The sequence below is a fragment of the Myxocyprinus asiaticus genome, chromosome 13 (genome assembly GCF_019703515.2).
Source record: "Myxocyprinus asiaticus isolate MX2 ecotype Aquarium Trade chromosome 13, UBuf_Myxa_2, whole genome shotgun sequence".
In the NCBI taxonomy this organism is placed as follows: Eukaryota; Metazoa; Chordata; class Actinopteri; order Cypriniformes; family Catostomidae; genus Myxocyprinus; species Myxocyprinus asiaticus.
The window spans coordinates 14708522-14723639 of NC_059356.1; positions in this window are offsets into that span (position 1 = coordinate 14708522).

A 15118-nucleotide genomic window follows, 5' to 3' on the forward strand; every position below is an offset into this window, starting at 1 on the left:
TAGAAAGTTTGTCTGGCCCTTCAAGCCACATCAGGTATTGTTTACCACAAAGATGTAACCCAGTTTTCAGTAAAGAGTTCTTTTAGCTTGGAATCACAACATGTATTCTATGTTAAATAGCCTCTTTATGGTAGGAGAATTAAAATGAATAAGCCTATCTCTGAACACTTATTGTATGTTCCCTTGAATACTGTTTGACAGGCCTGTTCCATGTCACAGTAATGGATTTAACAGTATTAGAAACAGCCAAGCAAGAGGCCGTTGGACTTCAAGGGTGTAAATGTCTCGTAATACAATTTGTTGTCAAACAGAGAAATGGGATACTCCAACTGCCCTAGCTCACTAGACAGTTTTTAAGATCATAACTTGAGTGCCATGTGTTATGGGATGATTATTTGATTAGTCAATTCAGTTTAGTTTCATCAGTTTAAATTCTTTGGTTTTTATATACAAGGAGTCTAGAGCAGTGGTTTTCAATTGCTGTGCTGGGGACCCACAGCACTTTGGTTGCCACTCTTATGGACCCTTTTCACAGAACAATGGTGTTTATGCAAGAAAGCTGCTTAAGACTTGAAATCGGCATACGTGTTTACATGCACTGTGTTTTGTCTTTTCCTTAACACCCGCAAGCAGGCAGCATTCTCCACAGCAACGTAATTTCCCCACGATGCTTGTGTAAATAACAAGCATGGCTTCTGAGGATGAATTCGCTATTTTATTTTCTGTTGCTTCACTTTATACTGTATATTCCAGATATTCCAGAGTTGTTGCTGTGTTTGTTTCCTTTAGGGTTGCTCCGATACCAAAATTTTGGCTATACCCACCCTGGTTATATGGTATCGATATTAGGGTTGCAGCGGTATACCGGTTTCACGGTATGCCACGGTATGAAAATTGACGGTTATCATACCATGTACATTTGCTGATCTACGGTATTGAGGAAAAAAGAATGCAACCGGACGGAAAATCTCCTTTCCTCATCAGTTGCCTGTCAGACTCGTCAACTTGCCCCACACACACGTGCAGAGAGAAGCGCGGGGGTCCAACATAAGTGAGTGTGTGTGTGAGTTAAAGCAGTGTTTCTCAACTGGTGGGTCGCAGGTCTATTCGGACTGGGTTGCGGACAGCAGGGAAAGAACAATGCCATGGTTCTCCCATTGAAGATATTTCGGTGGCCGCCCAAGTGATAGCCTATTAAGGACTGCCGAGGCAGATTTAATGATAATCTCGCAATCAGCTAAAGGCTTCTTATCTGCACTTTCACACGAGTGTAACGGAACCAGCTCACGATCATGATCTATGCTTCTCTGTGGTGCGTGCGTGCAACAACCGGGCTTCCCTTGATATTGCGGAGCGCAGACCTCAAAACTGATGTGACCAATTTCAATTCTAGTGAGACTTTTCTAGTTTAAAGCGTTACGGAGGAAGTCAAGTTGAACCTCTCAAACAGTAAACAGCCCTGACATGCCAAACAGCACTGAGGAGGAAAAGAGCAACACTGTGCTATGTGCCAAAAAAATTACAATAAAATCATTATACATCATCACATTTACAAAACTGTTTCATGATTTTACATGAGTAAAAGTAACTGTTATATTTTGACAAAAGGTTAGTTTCATATGAAATAAAGGTAGAATCTATTAGACGGCATTTTATATCAACAGTGGCAGTTGTAGTTAAAGTTTCAAGATGTGTTTCAACTAGTATTAATTTTTTTATGAATACTATAATTTGCTATTATTATTATTACTATTATTTAAGACTAGCTACACTGACCTAACCATGGCAATGAGGAGCCTTTCCTCCTGTGTAATATGTTCTGTTTGAATTATGTTTGATATTAGGAAACAAACGGATAATAATGGGCTCATATAAGTAAATATGCTCTTCGATTTTTAAAAGGGGGGAGAGAAAACTTCCTGTCGCTTTTGTTGTTGACGTCAACAACAAAAATGTCACTTGATGCATGTCCTTGTACTTGAAAACCAAACTATGCAACATAAAAGGAAATGCGACCCAGGATACATTAAATACAGGTTTCGTTTTTACTATTTCCAATGTAAAATCTGGTCCTGAAGCAAAACCAGTTGAGAACCACTGAGTTAAAGGTACAGACAGGAGCAGTCTGGCTATGCTGTCGCGCATCTACAGTATATGTTAATTGTTAATAATCATAGGACATTACTTTAAAAGCTCACACAGCTGATGTTATTTTTCATTTAGTAGTTAATTTAACATGCTATGCTAACATGTAAACTAACATGCTTTAGTTATATAACATGTTATAGTTACATGCTATTTTTTTTTATCATGTTTATATTCGGTTTATTATTATATTTCTGTTAGCTTTCGTATTTATTCTATTTATTTTATTTATTTTCAAAAGGGAGACTTTTTTTTACACATACTTCCATTTAAAAAAAAAAAATGGTTTCAAGTTTCAATTATAATGAAGCGTTTGTTCAACCCAAAAAATACCTTCTGTTTTCACTCCTTTAAGGGTCATTGTAACTGATAATAATAATTGTGTAATACCATATACCGTGATACCGTGAAACCGTAATATTTTCTGAGACGGTTATCGTACCATGAAAATCTCATACCGTTGCAACCCTAATCAATACTTAATCGATACTATAATCAACAAATAAAAAGCCTCAGATTTTTTATGAAATTACACAGAAAATGACGATTGAAAGAACTGCATAAAGTCTCACAGATACATATGCGTTTGCCATTTAAATTTTTCTGGATTCCATGTTAAATGTTTTAATTAAATGTTATGATCAAATGGTGTTGAATGCAATTGATACATACAGCTTTAATCAAGTAAAAATATAATAATTGATTTTTTTATAAAAAAAAATTAGCAATTTAATTTTTGGTCAAATAAAATGCTGCACAACAGAGCTTCACAGTATTAATGAAAACATTAAAGGTGCAGTATGTAAGATTCAGAAACCCTTGTTATTAATGACACCTATGGCCGTTAAATGAACTGCAGCCAGCTACCTGTCGCTCGTGCACGCACTCCATAGGGACAGGAGCATCGACCAAAACAATGATGTAACGTACAAAGAGACTGAACGTGATTCACCGGCATCATACTGACAGATGAGGTAGCATAATTAAAATTACACAGTTATGATTGTTTTACTACAAACTTTGAGACTGTATATTATATTTGACTCTCCAGTGCTGGAACAGGGCTAAAACAAAGTATGGATATAGGTCTGACTATGCCAGACTGTAGTTTGAAGTAATCACTTTTCTTTGCATGATACATTGACTGCATTTATACGATAGCTTATGTCGGCGTTAGCTAGCTAGCCAGCTTTATCAGTAGCTGTTAGCTAAATTTGGTGGATGATGACAGTAGCTGTTTATAAAATAGACTGCACATTATAAATATGTTGATGTGATTCCATCACAACTGTCATTTTTATATATCGATGCGCTATTGTTTTATAATAATAGAATGTATATATTTTCTGTATAACTACGTTACATTACACTAATGAATGGAGCTTTTTGCATTATCTTGAACATTGTCTAGCATTCATTTCATGTGTTATTGTAGTTTATCTAAAATTACACAGTACAATCCTTATGGCACTATATTTCACATGCTTTTCAGTTATATAAGCTTACCTGTCCAATAAGAAGAACGCCAATTCAGGGTCTGTTTTGATCCCCAAAAACGAACGAAGGTCCCTCCAGGAATCAAATGCCCTGCCGATGTTCACTCTATTTTTTGCTCGACCACGATCACGTTTCCGCTTAGCCAGATGGGATTCAGTAGTTACTTTTTTTTTTTTTTGGCTTACTCTGAGTTTGTGTAGGATTCGGTGTTGTGTTGGGAGCTGAAAATTTGCTGGATTCCATCTCTAGGATAACGTTACCTAGTGTTGGAAGTTTTTTGTTGCTATTGAAAAGCGGAAGAGAAGCACCAGGGCAAGGCTCTCGGGAGCGCGCATAAACATCACATCCTTTGGATTTTCCCGGCAAAACCGACCCGCTCCCTTCGCATGAAAATCAGTCTACAGGCTTTAATAGGCAACCTAGGAAGTCCGGAAAGGGCTCATTTTTTAAGTTGCGTTACAAGCCGTTCACACATTGGCAAAAAAAAGGCAAATATTACATGAAAATTTTTACATATTGCACCTTTAATTGCACCGGATGTTTATTTAGACTCCATTATACAGGTTGGTATGCATTTGTACAGCGGTTCATCTGATTCTGAAATCTAGCGACGCACCTGAAGTATATGGTTTAGCAGCGTCAAATAGACAGGCAAAGGCACAACCTCCGCTAATGCACCTGTATGGCTCTGTAGGTGGATACGGCTCAATGGGCAGAGCAGCGCGAGTGCAAAGCAGGTGCATTTTTACTCACAGACCGGTCTTGAGCTCTATAACGCGCACCTCTGATCATTGCAGCACTGCGAGTACCAGTGAGAAGCACGGCACAAGACGTGGAAACCATTTGAATTCGGCACAGAATTCTACATCACCACCCTTGAATTTGCTATAGTAACACTAACTGTACTTTAGGCAGAAATAGATTCATAATAAATATTATCATATCACATAACACTAGACTGAGAACATTGTGTTTGGGCTCAGTGAAGCCCTTAGAACCTCTGATCTTAATTTTGTAACTCTGTCTCTGCATGTTAAATCGTCCGTGAAAAATTTGGGTGTGTTCTTTGATTATGCTCTTAAATTTGACAAACAAGTCAACTCTGTTGTCAAATCTAGTTTTTTCCATTTATGAGCATTGGCCAAGGTGAAGACCTTTCTTTCTATTAAGAATTTTGAAAGGGCAATTCAAGCTTTTATTACTTCACGGCTTGACTATTGCAATGCACTTTATGTGGGTATTAGTCAATCATCTCTTTCCCGGTTGCAAACTGTACAGAATGCAGCTGCTAGGCTTCTAACTGGTGCCAGGAAACGTGAACATATCACCCCTGTTTAGTCTCATTACACTGGCTTCCAGTACGCTACAGAATTAATTTCAAAGTTTATTAATCCTTAAATGGTCTAGCACCGTATTACCTAGCTGATCTCCTGTCTGAGCATCACTTATTGAGATCTCTGAGGTCCTCAAACCAGAGGTTATTAACAGTTCCAAGAACAAGACTAAAATTAAGAGGTGACTGTGCATTTGCTGTAGCTGCACCGCAGCTTTGGAATAGCCTGCCTGTTTTTATTAGAACAGCCACAACTGTATACGAGTTTAAATCAAAGCTCAAAACATCTTTTTTTCAATAGCTTTTAACCAATGATGTTTTCTGCCGTCTTCTGTTTTACTGGTCAGGTATTGTTTGTATTGTGTTTTATAAAAGTCCATCATCGTGTACCATATTATGTACATCATGTACTGTAGTTTGTTCATTTATATTTTTATGATATTATGTACAACATATTGGTCAGCTGTTGTTGTTTTTAATAGTGCTCTATAAATAAAAGTGACACTGGCATTGACTTCTTCAGCTCAATTTGATATAGGCTACATTAGGGGAGTGAGGGAATATAATACATTTTTGTTACAACTTTAAAAGTTTATATTTTGTATTTATTGTTTTCGCATGTGTTTAGAGTAGGCCTAATGTTTGTAATTACAAAAATGCCATAGTTTGTTTTATAGAAATCATGTTACATTTAACCATGGTAGTGAAGAAGATCCATGCTTCCATGTTAACAATTATTAACTGATTCCATGCAGCAAATCAAATAGACATAACAGAAAATGCAAAATCAAACCACATGAAATCATAACCCCCTCTTGTTCATTCTGTAGCGTGCAGCGCCTGTGACAGTATGATATTTAATTAAATTACATCCTTCTGCTGTTTAATGATCACACCTGGCCATATCCAGAAGATTATAATTTTATTTTCAATTTGTCATCGATTTCATCTCAAAACTGTCACATCTCATATCATTTAGCTAATGACAGCATACTGTAATATGGTACCGAAATTAGCAACAAGATGATATCGTACTGTAAATTGTTTTGGTATGGTGATACATCGTTAGTACCGGTAAACCACGCAACCCTAGTTTCCTTAACTCTTCATTGCGACCTGCAGCGAAATTATGCTGCAGAAGGGGTTTTTCCCTCTTATGTCAAACGCTGGGATTCCCCCAGTGTACTTGAGCGCATATACGCAGACGTGAGGGACAGTAGTAGAGATTTTAAATTGGTGTGTTTAAATGGGTATAGTTTTCCCACTGTACTCCCAGAAATATTTAATTCTTTCCTTTGTGTTGACTTGCTGATTTGATGTATGGCTCCATCCTTTTACGTTAGTTATCCGTTCTGTTCCACGCACATTCATTCTTTTAAAAAAAAACTCTAAGAACACAGCTTATGCGTTTTCATGGCCACATAAGCCGCTATCTTTGGGAGAAATTTAAGTGTTTTAAACAGTATTTATTTCACTGAATGGATTTTCCAAAAATAGGCATTACAATATGGTTATTTATTATGTTAACCGATTTTTATTGATTTTCCAGAAAACAATGACTATATCGCGATATATATATCCTGTCGTGATATAAGATTTTGGTCATATCGCCCACCCCTACTTAGTGTGTGGGTGAAATGTCCTAAAAGTGTGCTAATAGTCAGTTGTATTATTAGTTGTAAACTGTGGCAGCGGGGGGCATTGTCAAGCGTCCATCCGGGGAGAGAGAAAGCAGTAAGGGCGCTGACACCTGAGCTAAATTATGTTTAAAACCTGTCTCTAATTCCAGTGAGCATGGGGAGAGTGGCATATAAGCGGCCACGCCACCAGCAGACGGTGAGAGAGTCAGGGGCAAGAAACCTTATTGTACATAAACTAAGGCAGGGTATTGCCAGCCACCTCACGTCATAATACAACACATATTGAGATACAAGTCACTATTTATTGCGATACATCACAATACATCATGATCATCATTCGATTGGATTCTGATTCACAAGCTTTCAATTCCAATTCATTTGGATATAGTTCAGTTATAATGTCAGCCTCATTTTGCTTACATACAGAATAAAATAAATTCTCTTTCAGATTATTCTGTTAATAACTATGCAGGAGACCTTCTAACTTTGTAAATTACAAAACATTTATTTTATAAATTTTATTTTATCATGACTTTTTCATAATTTTGGTCACATTTTAGCTTTTTAATAATGCACAAATTCTATGTATTTCATCAATATTGGATTGCGTGGATCCCGTCTTTGGACACACTTTACACAAAAAGAGTAAAACCAAACTTTTACTCTCGACATGGAGTGAAAGATCTGGGTGCTGAACTTCTTCACCACTTTACTACCCAATTCAGGGTGAGTGAAATCTAAAAAATTACCAGCCAGTGGCTAATCACAGACATTTTTAGTCGCACATGCAAATTATTTGCTTGCATTATAGAGTTGTGCATAGAGTAAAAGAGCATTTTTGGGATTTTAAGAATCAACGTGGTGATTGCCGATCGTTCAAATGAAGATTGCGATTAGAGGAAAATCAGTATTTTTGCCCTGCTCTAGTGCCAAACGCTTGAGAGAGGCTCAGCATGTCTGTGAGAGAAACACTGAATCCTGCAGGCTCAGTTTCAGTCTTTTTCACGCCAATGATGTAATGCAGTCAACAGGAATGCATATTTTATGAACCATACCCACTAACCCAGAGGGAAAGGTGAGCACATTTGAATTGATGTCAAAATGTCTGCGGGATGGTATGTCAATAATTCAGCAGAATGGGGTCGACACCAGGGTACACAAACTTTCTGAAGTTACATGTCAAGTTTCAGTGTGATTATGTTGATAGTTTACCTCCGTGTTTCAAACACGGTAATGTGGAAAGGGTCCATTAAAAGGAATAATTCATTAAAAGTGGAAATTCTCCCATCCTAGATGTGTATGACTTTCTTTCTTCAGCAGAACACAAACAAAGATTGTATCACCGCTCTGTTGGTCCATACAATGCAAGTGGATGGCGATCAGCACTATCATAGTAAAAGTAATCCATACGACTCCAGTGGTAAAATGAATGTCTTCTAAAGCGATACAATCGCTTTGGGTGAGAAACAAATCAATATTTAAGTCCTTTTCACAACAGTTGTTTACTTCCGGTTGCTCTTCAAAGCACATCTATGAGTGAAATCAATTCACATCTGGGTTGGAATTAGGGTGAGTAAATGATAATTTTGACCTTAGGGTGAGGTCATTTTCATTTTTGGGTGAACTAACCCTTTAACACATTAAATTGATTCAAATTGTCAACTTGTTAGTAGAGGTTCAATGACCTCCCTCAATTGACCTGCCCCTTTTCAGATCTCTGCATTTATGTGTTTTGTTTCTTACCTTCCGGTTTGTATTGAAGCTACTGAGAAGAGTCGATCAAAATGGATTACATGTGGGAGCTCAGAAAGCATTTTTCAGGGGGGCCTGGGTAGCTCAGCGGATAAAGACGCTGACTACCACACTTGGAGTTGCAAGTTCGAATCCAGGGCGTGCACTGACTCCAGTCATGCTTCCTAAGCCACCAATTGGCCCGGTTGCTAGGGTGGGTAGAATAACATTGGGTTAACCTACTCATGGTCGCTGTTATGTGGTTCTCGCTCTCGGTGGGACACGTGGTGAGTTGTGCATGGATGCTGCAGAGAATAGCGTGAAGCCTCCACACGCGCTAGGTCTCCACAGTAACGCTCAAAAAGCCACGTGATAAGATGCGAGGATTGACGGTCTCAGATGCAGAGGCAACTGAGATTCATCCTCTGTCACCCAGATTGAGGCAAGTCACTACACCACCACGAGGATTTAGAGCGTATTGGGGAGAAAAGGGGAGAAAAAAAAGAAAAAAAAAGGAAAGCATTTTTCAGCAAGAGTTGGTCGTTTGAGTCTGCACCACCCTTTTACTATGTAAAAATGCTAGTGAGGTGTTTTTGCTGTCACTGTAAATGTTTGTTTTTCCGACATCCACAAAGGTAAATTGGTCCTGGCAGATTACATTCAGACAGCTATTAAACACCACTTTTTCACGATGCAAGTGTTTAATGGTTGTATGTGCAATTCTGCATAATTTTTAAGTTTTAACTTGTTGGTATTATGTTTTAAAATGTGTAGTTGACATGAAATTTCAAACAGTGACAGTTCCTATCATTTCACATGCAAGTTCATAACATTAAAGGAAATTACATTTGTACTCTTAAAATGTATTTGTCACCCCACATTTTTTAAAAGGCGTAAAAGTTATATAAAATAAAATGTACACTTTCACACACTGTATATTTTATTGTATATTTGTGTGTATGTGTGTGTCTGTGTATGAATATATTGGCATCCTTCCCCCGCTGACAATTCTCCCGTTGCCTCGGTTTAACACTCATAAAATCTGCTCACATTAACTATAACGCAATGGGTGAATGACAAGAGAAGAGGTGTATTACGGATATATATTTTTAATGTATTTGTGTCAGAGTTTCATGAGCACAGAGGCATATCAGTCCATCCACTGCGTGAAGGTAGGATCTTGTGTATTTATGAATGAAGTTCTCTTGTTTTAAAATCTCCCCCCTTTGCTTCCAGTTTTTATAACTTCCCCTGAACACTTCAAAATGCTCATGATCACTTCTGGCAACTCTACAACCTGCTAATCCACTTTGCTAGCTAAATAAACTTTGATAACAACACTAAAGAGATATTTAGCAACCACTTGACTGGAAGTTCAAAGACAAAATTTCGAGATGGCTGTGTGCTACTTTTTCTGATGCATAAGGTGAATAATAAGGCAGAATACAAAATGTGCAGTGCTGTGAGTCCCCAGGACTGGGATTGAAATCCTTTGTCCTAGAGTATTTATATTTCCATGAGTATGTACTTCAGTTTATCAGGGCTGTCTTCTAGTTTTTCTAGATAACATTCTAGATAATTGAAGAATGTTAAGCAACAGTTGTCTACTTTAACTTGTTTGGGATGTCATTTTGATAACTTGTGGATCTGGAGTGGTAACAGAAGGCATTCTTATCCGCCGTGTTTTGGGACGCTGTTTTGTTTATTGTTTTTGTTGTGTATGCGGTTAATTTATGCACAGCATCCATGCTCTCTTTAGTGAAGGGGAGGCAATATTTTTGTCAGTCTGTCACTCAGTGATTATGGTAGGCAGATGACTTGGCAAAGATCCATAAAGATGGCTTTGATGTCACAGTGCTCTGGTGACAAAGGGAGTGGAATTTGAGATCTTTAGATCAGATTCGAGAAAATCATGATGATCTCTGATTTGGTGGATTCCTACAGCAGCGAATTGTTTTTTGGAGGAAACCATTCAAGCGCAAACTGCATAGCATGAAATTTCAAAACATTGCGTTAGCTCATCGGATGAGAATTTTTATCTTTTCATCTCATTAAGCTTGACATGAAATGTTTTATCTGTGTACCTCAGATGATTCACATGTGGCCAAGATAAAATAAACTTTTTCTTTGTATTACAATCATGAGTTTAGCTTGAATGAACAAGCTTACCTCAGGATTAGTAACTTAGTGTAAAAGGACACATTGATATCATATGTTGATTTATGTCAGCTCTGTGTGAAAATGCGTAGGTGTGTGATTGAGAAACGAAAGTGAATATGAAGGGAAAGGAAGGTGACAGGATTCTCGCGAAGCTCAGAGGGGTTCCAACATCAGACAAACAAGAAGGTGAAGCACACCATGATTTACTGCCCTAATGACTGCTGGTGAACAGAAAACATGGTTTCACTCCAGCCCTCAGCACCTGGGTGCACAGTCAAATGTGGATGTCAATTCCCTAGTTTACTTATTAGTTAAACATCCCATTGATGTGGTATTCCCAAACAAGTACTTCTGTGTTTAGGCTATCATTTGCTCAGCTGCAAAGACTCTGATGACACTACACTGATGCGCTTCAAACATCGCCATATGTTTAAGTACTATTGTGATGTCATGCTTTGTAGTCTGGTCAGCTTTTTTTGTTGTAGCTTTTTTCTATTCTTTGTGAATTGAATGGTACTGTATGTTTGCCTTTGTTGTAAATGAAAGTGGGATGGTTAATCTGCCTTGTGAAAGTGGACCACACTGTGGAGAGCAAAGCCAAACGTCCCTGTTTTCTTATCTTCACCCACTTAACCCCCCACCCCAGGCATCCCAGGGGAGTGTGCTGATAGCTGGATACTGATACATACGACAAAATAAATGTATGGCACAGCCATAACAATAATTGGTGTAGCACACACTGTGGAAAGAGGGATTGGAAGACTGATAAACTACGTTAGAAATTATCAAGAAGAGCAGAATAGCTTCTTTCCTGTTAAATTATTTTGTTTGATAATGATTAGCTATGAAGATCTGTATTGTGTTTATGTGTTTAAGGTGTTCTTCATATGGCCTCTATAATCAAAATTAGAGTTAACACCCATTTGCTAGTGGAATTGGGTATTTAAGACAGCATAATGAACATGCATGATTTGTTTTCATATGCAGGAGTTTCTTCAACTCTGTTGCAACACATGTTAATATTCATTCAAATTCTTACTACACCCTGTGTTCTGATGATATATTATGTGTTCTAGTCCCTAAGGTGAGGACTGAGTTTGGAAAGAAAGCTTTTTCACTTGCTGCTCCTTCTTGGAATGCTCTTTAGCAAACCTTGTTATTACAAACACTAGTGCCTTTAAATGCAGTGTTTCCCCTATATGCATTCAGCAGCGGCGCACTGCCACTGCTAGATTATAAGCGCCGCTGTTGAAATTTCACATGGTTCATTAATATTCTTTACGCAACATAACACTTGCTATGTCCAGTCAGCTGTGCACTTTCTACACTGCACGCTGTTGAATAGTGATATGAAATGAAAGGAAACAAACACACAAATACATCCACGTACTCACAGTGACGTCACCGTTTAGCAGTCCAACAAAGGCTGTTAGTGAGTGCGTGTGCACAACGGAGAAGCAGGATAACTGACAAATTCGGTGCGTAAATTTAATTATCCCTGCATGTTCCACATTTATAATGCAGCAAGTTTCCGCACACATTTATTTACTTAAACATTTAGCTGAGAATCAGTAAATCAATCCATACAGATGAACAAATTAAATCAATAGTCTTGTCTTTGTATCGGACTGTAATTCCAGAATTTGCGTAAGTAAATCAGCTCTACCGCATCCACCTCTCCCTCTCCCGTGCAGATCATGAGCACTTGTTGAGTTTAGTGTCACAAGTAAGTTTGTTTTCACTCCTGTTTATAATCAACAAAGCAAAGCTGTTAACATATAAGTGCGCCATGTCGGAGCGGTCTAGTTTTTCCACCTTTCATATCGCTGCGTTTTCATATCGCTCCCACATATTACAGCACCTTTGACAAAAAAAGGTAGAAACAGCAAAAATGCTTTGTGTAAAAGGAGAAGAGAAACACTTAAACACCTGTTACATCTGTCATCTCCGTCTCTCTAAAGCACTATCTGACCTGTACAGATATTTTCTCTGCCATGTGAATCAGTCAGTTTGGTAAAATATTAAAAATATTTATATTTAAGTATGTAAAAAATATGCATAAATAATATAGACATTTAAATACTATAACATTAATAATATACATAATATGAAAATATATGATCTTTAATATATATATATATATATATATATATATATATATATATATATATACACACACACACACACACACACACACACACACACTCTACCGGTCAAAAGTTTTGAAACACTTGCTCATTCTTTAATATATACATATATATATTTTTTTTTTTCACATTTAGAATAATAGTAAAGTCATCAAAACTATGGAAAAACATAAATGGAACTATGGGAATTATGTTGTGACTAAACAAAATCCAAAATAAATCAAAACTGTGTTATATTTTAGCATCTTCAAAGTAGTCACCCTTTGCCTAGAATTTTCAGACATGTACTCTTGACATTTTCTCAACCAACTTCTTGAGGTATCACCCTGGGATGCTTTTTAAACAGTATTGAAGGAGTTCCCATCTATGTTGGGCACTTATTGGCTGCTCTTCTTTATTATTTGGTCCAAGTCATCAATTTCAAAAACGTTTTTTTTTTTAATTACATTTTTGTTTTATAATGAAATAATATGGTGGCACAATTATATTTTTGTCTACAAAACTAATTTCAAACATTTAATCATACGCCTTCAGATCAAAAGATTTTTAAGATCATGAGAAACATTTCAGTCAAGTGTTTCAAAACTTTTGACCAGTAGTGTATATATAGGCCTATATATTATATATTTAATTATATTTTATAAGCAAGTTCTCTCTCAGGATTTCATCTGTTAACATTTTCAATGCATTTTGTCAACATTAAAAGGCCATTTAATATAGCTGGTGATTGTTGACTTGTATTCTTAAAGTGATAGTTCCTGACAAAACCTTTATGACATTCTTTCTTCCATGGAACACAAAAGGAGATGTTAGGGATGTGTAGTTTCAGTCACCATTCACTTTCACTGTAGAAAATAAATAAATATGCAGTGACAGTGAATGCTGACCGGACCTAACATTCTGCCAAAAAACATCTTTTGTGTTCCACAGAAGAGATTATACAGGCTTGAGGATGAGGACCATATTTAGGCTTGATACTTTAAAAACATTTCTTTGTTTTCTTCAAACATCACTTGTCTCATATTTCATCTCAAGTGTGCCCTTCAGTGACACTTTTTGTTGACTTGGTAACCAAGTCACCAAACAAGTACACAAACTTTTGGAAAAAAAAAAAAAAAAAAAAAAGGGGACAAGGGGCAAAATTGCTTGGTGTGGTGGAATTGACATCACAATTGTGGGACAGTCATAATTTCTGAAAAAAGGAAAGAAAAAAGAAGATAACAATTCATTTCCAACTATAACTATTGAATGTTTTGTTTAACTCTTTATTTAGATGATCATAATGTTTTTAAATTTTTATTATTGTTTTTTTATAGTTAAATATTAAAAGTCTGGGTCTGGGACAAGGTTAAAACAGTAATATCTAGGCCTACACATAAAAGGCATTTTAAAAGTACCAAAAATTAATGAAGGCCTAGTAAAACGTTTCTATGTTAGTTTTAACGTAACCTTCATAAAACAAAAAGAAAAAGTTGGAATCTGTTCGTTTTTACAAATCAACCTCTAGGACATGAAATTGCCTGAAGTTGAAGAAATACCCCTGTATGTTTTAACTCACCGAATGCCACTATAGTATGAATCGGGGCGGACTGGGAGGGACGTTTGGGTGGTTGTGGCAATGTGTTTTGCTGTCCCCTTCTGTATAACGCGGCCCCCTTCTGCATATAGCGGCACCGTTTCGCGGCCCACTTCAGTTTATTGCGGCCCTCTTCATCATATCGTAGCCCACTTTGCCATATCGCGGCCCCATTTCACGGCCGTCCAACCGGGAAAAGTCCCAGTTCTCCCAATGGCCAGTCCTCCTCTGGTATGAATATTAGATGTTTTTACAAAAATTGCTTTTTTGTTTTCTTTCTATTGGCATATGATGAGCCTCAGAAATATAAAATTGTGTGTGGAAATGTATGAAACAATCGCTAAAATATTAGGGCTGCAAAGTTGTTTGCTGTATTAGGCTTCGTAGTGACTACAACAAAGTACTTAGCCCAGAGTGATAAAAGGGTATATGAATGGTGGCTATTTAAATGCTGCTTACCTAACCTTTTAGTAAGAGGAGGATGTGTGTGAACTGTTTGTGCTAGCATTCTACATGGCCTTTAAGTGCTAGCAAGCTATGAGGACTGAACAGACAATAATGATTTTACCACCCCAGTGCAGCATGATTTATGTGGGAAAACTCCACTGAGCGCCTGCAGAGAGTGTAGAGAGGATTAGAGCCCCCACCACAAAACTTGTCATGGCCAATCAGCAACGCAGACCCCCTACTGAGAAACGTCATGGCCAATCAGGGAGTTGCTTTGTGACCACTGTCTTTATTACCTTGCGGTGAGTTTGCGATTTCTGCATGATTAAGGTTGGGAGATATTACTGCCTTTGGTTTTAGTGTTTAGTTTTTTTAATCGATATTTCCTTGGCTGATGAGGAGAAGCTGTAGTAATGTTTTAGACAGGTCCATTTATTGTTGT